The 11,069-nt window shown below is 40.1% G+C and overlaps 1 protein-coding gene across 2 annotated transcripts in view; it reads left to right on the forward strand.

The window, feature by feature from the left end:
• Nucleotides 1–1,274: 1,274 nt before the first annotated feature.
• Nucleotides 1,275–11,069, forward strand: part of LOC139410600 (uncharacterized) — a 46,155-nt gene continuing 36,360 nt past the window's right edge. The window contains exon 1 of one of the 2 annotated variants that reach the window (XM_071155910.1): nucleotides 1,275–1,507. The gene's annotated coding sequence lies outside the window, so the exon portion shown is untranslated. Of the gene's footprint in view, nucleotides 1,508–11,004; nucleotides 11,065–11,069 lie in introns of those variants that run through there. The other variant, XM_071155917.1, reaches the window with a different exon arrangement.

Consider the following 11,069-nt stretch of genomic DNA (forward strand, 5'->3'; position numbering starts at 1 on the left):
CTCTCTCATAGCATGTCCAAAACGTAATGCAGCGTCATCATAGCTTTGAACGAATGACAGGGAATTGCTTGAGGGATGCTTACATTACACTTGGGCTCTGCAATGTCTGGACTGCTATAGAGGGTTTATTCGCTGAGCATTAGCTGTAAATATTAGCATGGGATTATTACTAGTATGTTGACAGAGTGGATGACTCATCCCAGGTAGCAGCCATGGCAACATGTTGCAGGTAAATCATGCTCTGTTGTATTTGTTTCTGTTTCTATGTCAGTTGAGCCGTTCTGATGTATTTACTGTTTTGTGTGGACTTGTGCCAATAGTTTTGTGTTTATTTTTCTGATGTGCCTGCTGCATAGGACCACATTCCTGAAGCGTGTGGAATCTTAAACATGCCTCCTGCCCTCTATGATTACTGCTGTTTATCCTACCTTTTCTATTTCTGTGTCTAAACTCAACCAAGGTCTACATTTAGCTTGACAAACGTAATACATTTCTAAATAAATTGTAACTTAGAGAGACAGAGTTGTGTGTATGTGCTGTCGTCCAGCAGCTAGCCCTACATAGGACGCCACGCATTCATACACGGCGTCCTACAGGATGTAGGGCTGACCACCCCCCTGCATGCCTTGGTATAGGGATTATACACATGATCCCCAACACATTCTTTTGGCCTTCTTTAACAGATGTAGTATCTTCATTTGGGCCAGTCTCCCAGAACAGGAAAATAGTCCTGCAGTAATAGGAAATGTGAATTATGTGGATTGTAATTCATTGACATTTTTGTAGCGGCTGATACATTTTTCGTAAGGGAAAATAGTTTTTTTAGAGATCTAGCAGCCTACGTTTTGGTGTGCTTTTGGGAGCAAATGCCCATTTAGGGAAAATAAGAGTTCATGTTAAATCCAACCATTTCGGGATAATAATATTGGAACAATCCCTCTGGATTTCAACCATGACCCAGATGTTGGAGAGTAATTTGCAAATAGCCTTTTTTTATTACTTTATATAAACTATTGGGAAGCTTATTGTAGCAAACAGTTGGAGCCAAGTTGGGTAAAGAGATAGCAGCCTAATGTCCACATTGTTTCCTATAATAGTTTACCTACTATGCTATTTTTTTTTTTAAATACGGTATTACAGCCTTGGGTGCTATTTGGTCCGTCTGATAGATTATACAGATTTCAAATCCGTTTGAAATGTATTGTAATCTCTCCTTCAAGGAAGCATAAATAGCATGCGCTCTGGGAGAGAAAAGCTCTAGCACGCTCGCATTAGGAGAAAGTGCGCGTGTGAGTGTTGCTCCTCGTCAGGAGCAAAGGTGGATCAGAGGAGCTGTCAGTTTCAGAACCATTTAGCAGTGAATGGAAAGCTCCTTTTCAACCAAGGTTAAAACGTCAGCCTTCTCAATGCGGAAACAGGTGATACACGGCAGCGAACGTACACACGGCTACGCGGGTCTATCAGGATTCTGCAGCTTCTTATAACATTAGCATTTGTAATGGCAGGGGTAAGTGACACTCTTCCTTCATGAACCGTGACAAGTTGCAGTGCGGCTTGTTATTGTAGGCTGGCAATGTTACTATTCATTAATGAATGAAACGATCTCTCCAGGAATTGTTCCAGCTATAGCCTATTGTTTTCTGTTTGACGATAGCTTTTGTGTTGAAGCATATCATTTCCATCTGCTTCAGTTCACCAAACAACATCACTTTACAGGTCTGTCGCAGAGCAGAGTGACCATCAGACAGGTACTAGTTGTTTGGGACAGATTTTTAATGTCCAGAGATCACCTGTAAACTATTTACATTACGGTATTCCCATTGCAGACCTATCTTGAAATATGACACCTTTCCAGTGATCTGTTATTTGTTGCGTAAGTCTTAGGCAATACAGACTTAGGTTTGGTAATCAAACACCTGATCCCTACCCTAGTATTATTTCAATAAATGCATTCGACAACCATAGGGAATTACAAGACTGAACATAGCAATCTTACTTAGCTTCAGATATGTCGACCAGACAGTCATTTACAATCATTCTTCCATGTCAAGCTGTTGCCTTTAACTAGTAGCCTATGTTGGAACCTGGTATCATTGCTGTCCACAAACGACAAAAAAAAAATGGATTTGAATATATCAGCCTATCTAATCGCTGTGCCTGACAAGCCTTTTGAAGTGCAGAGACAGTTGGCCTATTCCCTTTCCTCCAGCCTATCAGATGACAGTGTTTCTATAAACAGCACTTCACCCGACTGCAGTCCCTTCCCACTGGGCACACCACGTCATTTCAACATGGATAATTGGGTCATATTTAGTAGATGTTGATCAATGAGATTACAACCTATTTTTACCCACTCAAAAAGACAGCCAAAAGTTAGTTGAATTTTCAATGTGTAATGTCACTATGCTTTCAACCATCTTAAAGCACAACAAAGTTCAAATGGGAATACAATGTCAGATATTTTGTTGATTTATACAAAAGATGCTGTTTCATATAATAGCAGTACCAAATGACCTGGATTGCGGTTAAGATTACATTAAAAGTACATGGTGCAAGTGATCAATGCCGTTCAAGATTCTGCACAGGTTATTACAGCATTGCAGGTCTTGGAGATCTTCACAATGACCGTGCTTTATATGATTACACAAGAAAAAATGTATAGTTACAGTAACCTTAATGTGGCCATGGATGTGTTACTCATTTTAAGGTTAAATGTTACATTTGAAGTCGGAAGTTTACATACACCTTAGCCAAATACATTTAAACTCAGTATTTCACAATTCCTGACATTTAATCCTAGTAAAAATTCCCAGTCTTAGGACAGTTAGGATCACCACTTTATTTTAAGAATGTGAAATGTCAGAATAATAGTAGAGCAAATGATTTATTTCAGCTTTTATTTCTTTCATCACATTCCCAGTGCGTCAGAAGTTTACATACACTCAATTAGTATTTGGTAGCATTACCTTTTCAATTGTTTAACTTTTGGGTAGCGTTCCACAAGCTTCCTACAATAAGTTGGGTGAATTTTGGTCCATGACAGAGCTGGTGTAACTGAGTCAGGGTTGTAGGCCTCCTTGCTCACATGTGCTTTTTCAGTTCTGCCCACAAGTGTTAGGTCAGGGCATTGTGATGGCCACTCCAATACCTTGACTTTGTTGTCCTTAAGCCATTTTGCCACAACTTTGGAAGTATGCTTGGAGTCGTTGTCCATTTGGAAGAGCCATTTGCGACCAAGCTTTAACTTCCTGACTGATGTCTTGAGATGTTGCTTCAATATATCCGCGGTTTTTGAGCAGTGGCTTCTTCCTTGGTACCTTCAGGCGTTTGGAAATTGCTCCCAAGGATGAACCAGACTTGTGGAAGTCTACAATTTTTTTCCTGAGGTCATGGCTGATTTTCTTTTGATTTTCCCATGATGTCAAGCAAAGAGGCACTGAGCTTGAAGGTAGGCCTTGAAATGCATCCACAGGTACACCTCCAATTGACTCAGAAGCTTCTAAAGCCATGACATAACTTTCTGGATTTTTCCAAGCTGTTTAAAGGCTCAGTCAACTTAGTGTATGTAGACCTCTGACCCACTGGAATTGTGATAAGTGAAATAATCTGTCTGTAAACAATTGTTGGAAAAATTACTTGCGTCATGCACAAAGTAGATGTTCTAACCGACTTGCCAAAACTATTGTTTGTTAACAAGACATTTGTGGAGTGGTTGAAAAACGAGTTTTAATGACTCCAACCTCTGTATGTGAAACTTTTGACTTCAACTGTACATACCTTTCTAAAATAGTCTTAGGCTATTTATTGTACAAAAGTCATATTGTATTGGTTTTGTTTGTCAACGCTATCAAATATCAACATTTGAGAGAGATTTATCTTCTGCTTGGATTGTTCCATCTGTGCCACTGACTTAGTTTGGCTTGGATTCCAGTTTGTCTACAAATTATTAATTGATATGTTGGATTCACTTCTCAACCAAAAATCTAAGTTTGATTTGACTTAGACTATCTTTAAATGTACTTCAAATTAAGTTTGATTTGATTTAGTCCTACACAATTCAATATCACTAAAGATAATTACAATTTAAATCAACCAGAGCTTGAAACCATAGGCTTATTTTATTGTCTATTTTTAGTTGATTACAGGTTTGAATTTAAACACTGGCTGTTGATGACTTTACAAATCCTATAAAGGCCTAAATAGCATTATTGATTATACATCGGTGATAAAGTATGTTCACATTTGATTTGCTATGTTAAACCAACTATATGGAATTACTTAGAAAGCAACAGGGAATGTATTTAGTGTTGAGAGATCTCCACTTACAAAATCATTCTCACGATAGCACATTGGTAATGGTCAGTGACAGCTATAATAGCTAAGCATGGCAGGGCTTGGTTAAAACCCTGGATCGGAGACCAAAGGTTAGCAGTAGTAGATAGACCAATTCTCCAGTATTAGGTGCCCAACCTAAAGCTTAAAAAAAAATATATATATATAATGTTGAAGATCTGTTTTTTAAAGGTACAAATTCAACATATTTTATATAAGTGTTGAAATTTGTTTACCAGGATGACGATGACGACACATTTCCTCTTCAAAACAACAGTTGATTACTTTTTTCAAATCCAATGTATTTTCTACATAGATTCCACATCACACTACGATGACAAATTACATTGATTCAACCAGTTTGTGCCCAGTGGGTTGTCCCAGGTGCTACTCTGTCAGTAAGGCTGTTGCATGATACTTCTGGGTCTCTCTCTCACACACACACTCTGTCCTTCCTACATCTTACCTCATCAATTCTACTCAGCTATAATGCTGAGGCCATGATGGTCCATGACATACCTGTTTTCTTTACTCCTGCTATTGCTTCATTATAGTGTGTGTTGTAGGAACCACATTTCTGCTGAAATCCAAGAACAACTGGATGATATTTGTTGGAGGATTCAAAGTTGTATTGTCACCTAGAGAATGTATTCTAAAAATGTCTCCTTTTCCCCCCATGTCCCCAGGCTCCCCACTGCAGCCAGAGAATAGATTGTGCCAACAGAGGTAGTGCATTGCGCCATTCTCCAGCCAAGATTGATCTGACTGTGTAAGGCACTTGGTTAAGGATATGAGACATCGATGTGTCTGCCAGTGCATAAAGTGGGATTTCAGGGCCACAACTTTCTGATGTCCCTCAGTGATGAGTTTTTTTCAGAATCTGAGCTATGATGATGGGGCTTTTAAACTGTCCCCAGATAAAACCACAGCTGACTCTGCATGGTCAGTGGATGTGACTGTAATTAAGAGTAGGGCGTTCAACTATTGACTGCGGGCGATTACAATCTTGGTGAGTAAGGGGTTGATTTTTCCATACTGTACATTGAAGTGATCTGCTTATATGCTCAGCTGCTGTTGGGTAAACATTTTAAGGACAGTCTTTAATTTTATGGACAGTCTTGTGACATGAAATTGAATCTGTCTTAAGTGAATTAGTCTCAGCTGTTTATAGGCTCCATTCCTGCTCCCTTGTTTTGAAATCTGACATTGTGTTTGGGTCTGAGGAGACTCTGATTCTCCCTTAGCATAAGCCCATTGAAGTCAAACCATTCACTCATTAACTTCAGCGAAGCCACAAGACCATTTACAGCAACCGTTTATATAGCTTACAGCGACCATGTATATAGCTTACTTAACTTCTCGTGTTCTTATTTCAATATCTTTTGTGTTTTTGTTCTACCTTTGTTGTTTTTATTACTACATTGATTACTGCATTATTGGGTTTAGAGCTTGAACGAAAGGCATTTGACTGTACTTGAGCACGTGACATTAACTTGAAACTTAAAGATCACCATTTGTAAAGCTTGTTTTCCGAGCGTGTTGTCTGTCAGGTTAAGCTCTCTGTCTGGAAAGGCAAATCCCGGGGAGGAAAAGCAGACACAGACCTTTCCCCTCATTCTTGTCTGGATGGATCGGACACCATCCAGGAGGAGATTGACTGGGGAAGCTGTGGAAATTCACTCCTAACTGTAGCCAAACCACGGAGGAAATGGGGTGGGGGGTGGGGGACAATACAGTGGGTGTGCCATTTGTTAAGCTGTCACTTCTATGAGGCAGTGAACAAATGACTTACATGGTCTCTGCTCTGCTATTTATCTGTCATCAAACTTGATTGACAGAATTTATTACACACAATTTCCAAGTCCAGAACCTCCTAGTGAGGTACAGTAGACATGCTACAGACAGCCTGTCAGTGTTGATACCTAGAGAGAGTGCTAGTAGTGTTATCAGAGGGAAAGAGAAACGGACTGTCTGTCCAAGCGTGAGAGTGTGTAGGTGATGCCTCGAATTTGTTTATTCTTGTTTTTCCTCAGAGGTTCACAACTGTTAGACCCTATGACTCAAATTAGTTTATATCCTCTGAATAAGAGGAGGGCCCCAGTCCCCTCTGACCTTGTTACTGCCCCAGCAACTATAAGCTGCATGGTCCTTCACCATCTGTTAGTGCTAAACAGACTACTTTACACCAGTAGCCATTGGGCCGTTAAGACAGCACTGGATCAAGGGATCTGATTGGTCGAGCACTCTTCCTAAAGGGAGGGACAAAGCACCATGAGTGGCAGGAGGTGGAAGATGGAGCTCTATTGGACTTAGGCAGGTCTGGAGGGGGGAGGAGGGAGGCCTAAATCCAGTATGGATGAGCTGGCAAAGCGGACAGCCACTGTGAGTCTAGAGGTGGCAAAGAGGAGAAAGGGAGATGAGGAGAAAGAGGGAGGCAGACCCAGACTGTGCTGCTGCAACTCGGGGGATAGCAGTTGCTATGTGTACAGTGTGTGTGTGTGTGGGACTGTGTGTATAGTGTGTGTCTGTAGGATGAACAAAAATGGGGGGGGGGGGGGTAGGGAATCCTATTAGTCTGAGTACAGAAAAAGTAGGCCTAAGTACCCTGCTCATCAGGGTGTAAGTGTGTTCCATCATGTGTGTTTTTGATATGAGCGTGTGTGAGAGAAAGTACATGTTGATCCTCAAGTGTTATGAGGTTGTAATCAGTGTGCCTTGTTCAACATGTGGCCGTGCGATATTAATATAAATGTCTATTGGTCTCCTGGTTTTAGAAATACTTTATGTTAATGGTTTTCTAATTGACCAGAATTGACAGATGTATTTTTATATTGTAAACTTGGTTTCTAGTCTGTGAAAAACACAGACATTATTTATTTTTAGGTTTTCCTTTTTAGGAGGGAATCATTTAAAAAAAAAAAATAATAATCTTCTTTCTGGTCATCAGGGGAGATGGATATGCGTGATATTTGGGGTTTGAATTGGATGAAAGGAAATGGTTCAGACATTTTTTTTTAAAGCGATGAAATTAAAATGTTAGTACTGTCTCCTGGCTGTAATGATGTCCAGCAGTCTGGTTGTTGTCCTCTGGATTTATTCCACTTCATACGGGCCCAACTAACTTAACTATGTCTGACTCCTGCCAGATGTATCCAATAACGTAAGCACAGGCCCTGCCCCTGGCCCCTGTCTCAAGTACGGTGAGTTAACCTTGTGTAATTTGATGAAGAAATAACCACACTACAGATTTAGTAGTGGAAGTAGCATTAATTGTTACATGCATAGGAACAACAAAACGTCTTGAGCCAGCCAGACAGAAGTTCTTTGGACTTAACTTTTTCAGGTTGGTGGGCATATGACCCAGTGGTTCTATTAAACAAATAGGTGATCTGATGTTATTCTACACATTTTGACACGAGGCTGAAAAAATGTTGCTATTTTAAAGAAAATTTCCTGTAATTCTGCACATTTTGCATGGGGCAGAGAGGGAAATGCAGTTTTATAGCTCATTTCATGCTATTTTACACATTCTGCCATGAGGCTGAGAGAGAATGTAGCATTTTTAAAGCTAATTCAAGCTAAAATATAGGTGTCTTGACTGTGATAAAGGCACAGAAAAAAAAGTTAGGTGCAGTGAAATGTGTTTTACACTGTCGGCCATAGTAGTATGAGATGTCTTGTTTGCTAAATGAACAAATGAAATGGGCAGTGGCATGGTTCATATAGCCATAGAAGCACAGTGACATGCCTCAATGCAGTCATATTTGTGGCTTATTGGGGGTGTTGCTTTGTTAGTTATTTTTGGCAACCCATCCTGTGACGGTGAATGTCATTACGGTTAATCTGTTCTGTTATATTTAATCAAATCTGACTAACCCAGTGCACTGCTTGCTATTATATCTGATGGTGTTTGCATGTCTAAGTAAAAATACAAATAATGTCCCATTTGGAACACTGACAAGTGAAGAGCAGCAACAACAACAAAAAATTGCTCAACCTGATTGGGTGAGCCTACGCCCCTGGTGTAAGTGTGCAGCTGTGGGTGTGTGAGGCATGTGTGAGACAGACTGTCCCCCTCCCTCTGTACCATGTGGAAAGTCATGGCACAACCCTGCTTCTTCCCTGGGATCTCAGATAGTTATCACCTGCTGTGTGTGTGCATGCATGTGTGTTTAGGGTCTGAGATGATTTGAATCATTGGCTATTTCAAGGCCTACATAACGATGGGAGATATACTTTTAGGTCTTGCTGAAATGGGAGACGATTGTTTGTTGATTTCCAGACAAATAAGCATGATCTTTTCAAACTAAATGAGACCTATTCATTACTTAGTTGCCTTAGTTACCTTTGTCTGGCCTTTGGTAACTACTGTCTTACTGGTATAGTGTCAATGAAGCAAAGGAGGAGAGAGACTTTCTAAGGAAAAGCAGTGGGAGAGGTTAAAGGATATTTCTCTCTACCTGCTACACTGATCACCGGTGTCTGAGTGTCTGTACATGTGGTGTGTGAGGATCAGACTGACAACTAGGGCCAGGACGATACCAATATTGCGATACATAGTATCGTGGCAAGGAAACAAAACACGAAGCGGATTTAATTTCTTTAGATAAACAGCCCTAATGTTGGAAACAAACATCATTATGTTGTCATCCAGAGTCACATTTGATTTTTTTTCCAAACGATAGCGCGCAATATTTTACATACAGCAGGTTTTTAAAGGACCGACGAGTTTGGTCTGCCAAACATCCGGTAGGAACTAATATTAGAGCAGTGTGCTAGCAGTGGCAATGGTTGGGGTCTTCCTGCTCCTCATGATTTGTAGGGTAATGACTAACCTGCCGTGACTAAAGTAGAGACAACAGAGTGAACAAGTTCCTCAGAAGGTGGGCCCATGACCTCTGATATAGTGAACAAAGGAAAATATTGAGAGGTTGACCCTGTTAGAGCCACTTTAGAATTTCACCAGATATTATATCTATTTCGATATCAGAATTAGTTGCTTCTCTCTGGTATCTATGTACTCAAACAAACTGAAGGAATTTTACACTTGCTATTCTAGATTGAGGACGTGGTGAGTGTGAACTTGACAGACTACAGATTTGGATTGTTAACAAAACACTTGGAATGTGGAATGTTTTGGGTAAAAGTAGTCTGCCTGCTGTTCTCGCTTGTTCTGCTTCATTCTGAGCCTTCAAGTTCAAGAATCCTTCACCTGTGAAAATAGAGCTTTGTTGGATTAATCAAAGCTAACAGGCCTGTGGCCAACAAGCAATCAGACACATTAATGGAGTCTATAAAGATACAACCACCCAAGCAAGACCTGTACTGTATCATAACCAACTGTTTACCGTCATCACTTATGATACTATTTCTGGCTATGTCCATAGCCACCCAAAAAAATATGACAGTTTACTACAGAATACTATAGAATTCTGTAGTGATCTTTACAATACTATACTACACACTGTGGTATACCTTCACGTTGACCTTCAAGCTGACTTGTCTAGTTAAATAAAGGTTCAACTTTTTAAATACCTCAATCATGTGTTGTACTTATGTTATAGTCTACTGTAAAATACTACAAAAACAAAGTTTGTTAGCAAAACACTACAGTTTTAAAAAGACTACAGTAATTACTATAGTGTTTAATTGGCAGGGTACTGTACAGTACCCTGCCATTTCCTGTCCCCAAATCCCAATTTGTGCCACCCATAAGTCAGAGACCTACATTGCAAGTATAGACCATATATTTGCTATTTTATTAAGATCCCCATTAGCTGTTTCGAAAGCAGCAGCTCCTCTTCCTGGGGTCCATACAACATGAAACATGACATAATACAGAACGTTAATAGGGAAGGACAGAACTACATCAATTTAAGAAAGGCCTACATATCAATACCAACACACCAACTATCTAGTAGGGGAGAGGCTTTGTGAGGTGTTTCTTTATCTGTTTTTTTAAAACCAGGTTTGCTGTTCATTTGAGCAATATGAGATGGAAGGGAGTTCCATGCAATAATGGCCCTATATAATACTGTACGCTTTCTTGAATTTGTTCTGGATTTGGGGACTGTGAAAAGACCCCTCATGGCATGTCTGGTGGGGTAAGTGTGTGTGTCGGAGCTTTGACTATGCAAACAATTTGTAATTTTCAACACATTAATGTTTCTTTTAAAAATAAGAAGTGATGCAGTCAGTCTCTGCTCAACTCCTAGCCAAGATAGACTGTCATGCATAGTATTCATATCAGCCCTATGATTACAATGAAGAGCAAGACGTGCCGCTCTGTTCTGGACCGGCTGCAGCTTAACTAGGTCTTTCCTTTCAGCACTTGACCACACGACTGAACAATAATCAAGATTAGACCAAACTAGAGCCTGCAGGACAAGTTTTTTTTTTTTTGGAGTATGGGCTGTATATTGTGTTCCCTACAAGTTATTAAAAAAAGAGCAGACGCTCTGAACTGTTGATTCAGACCTCAGTCCTACCTACCTACATGTAATGGAAAATTTGCTCTGAGTATTTTGTCCAGTAGATTTCTTTATTACAGTACAGTCCCATAGTATACTATAGTGTTTTGTGAGTAGGCCTAAATGTCAGAATGACTGGGAGTAAAGCTATTATCGATATCTGTTTCGCTTACAGTCACCCGCCCAGGGGGTCAGGGGAATGCATCCCTAGACTGATGTCATGGCGTGACTGGTAGACAATGGCATGACAGCATCACCTCAGGTTAC

Source organism: Oncorhynchus clarkii, chromosome 1 (genome assembly GCF_045791955.1).
Source record: "Oncorhynchus clarkii lewisi isolate Uvic-CL-2024 chromosome 1, UVic_Ocla_1.0, whole genome shotgun sequence".
Lineage (NCBI taxonomy): Eukaryota > Metazoa > Chordata > Actinopteri > Salmoniformes > Salmonidae > Oncorhynchus > Oncorhynchus clarkii.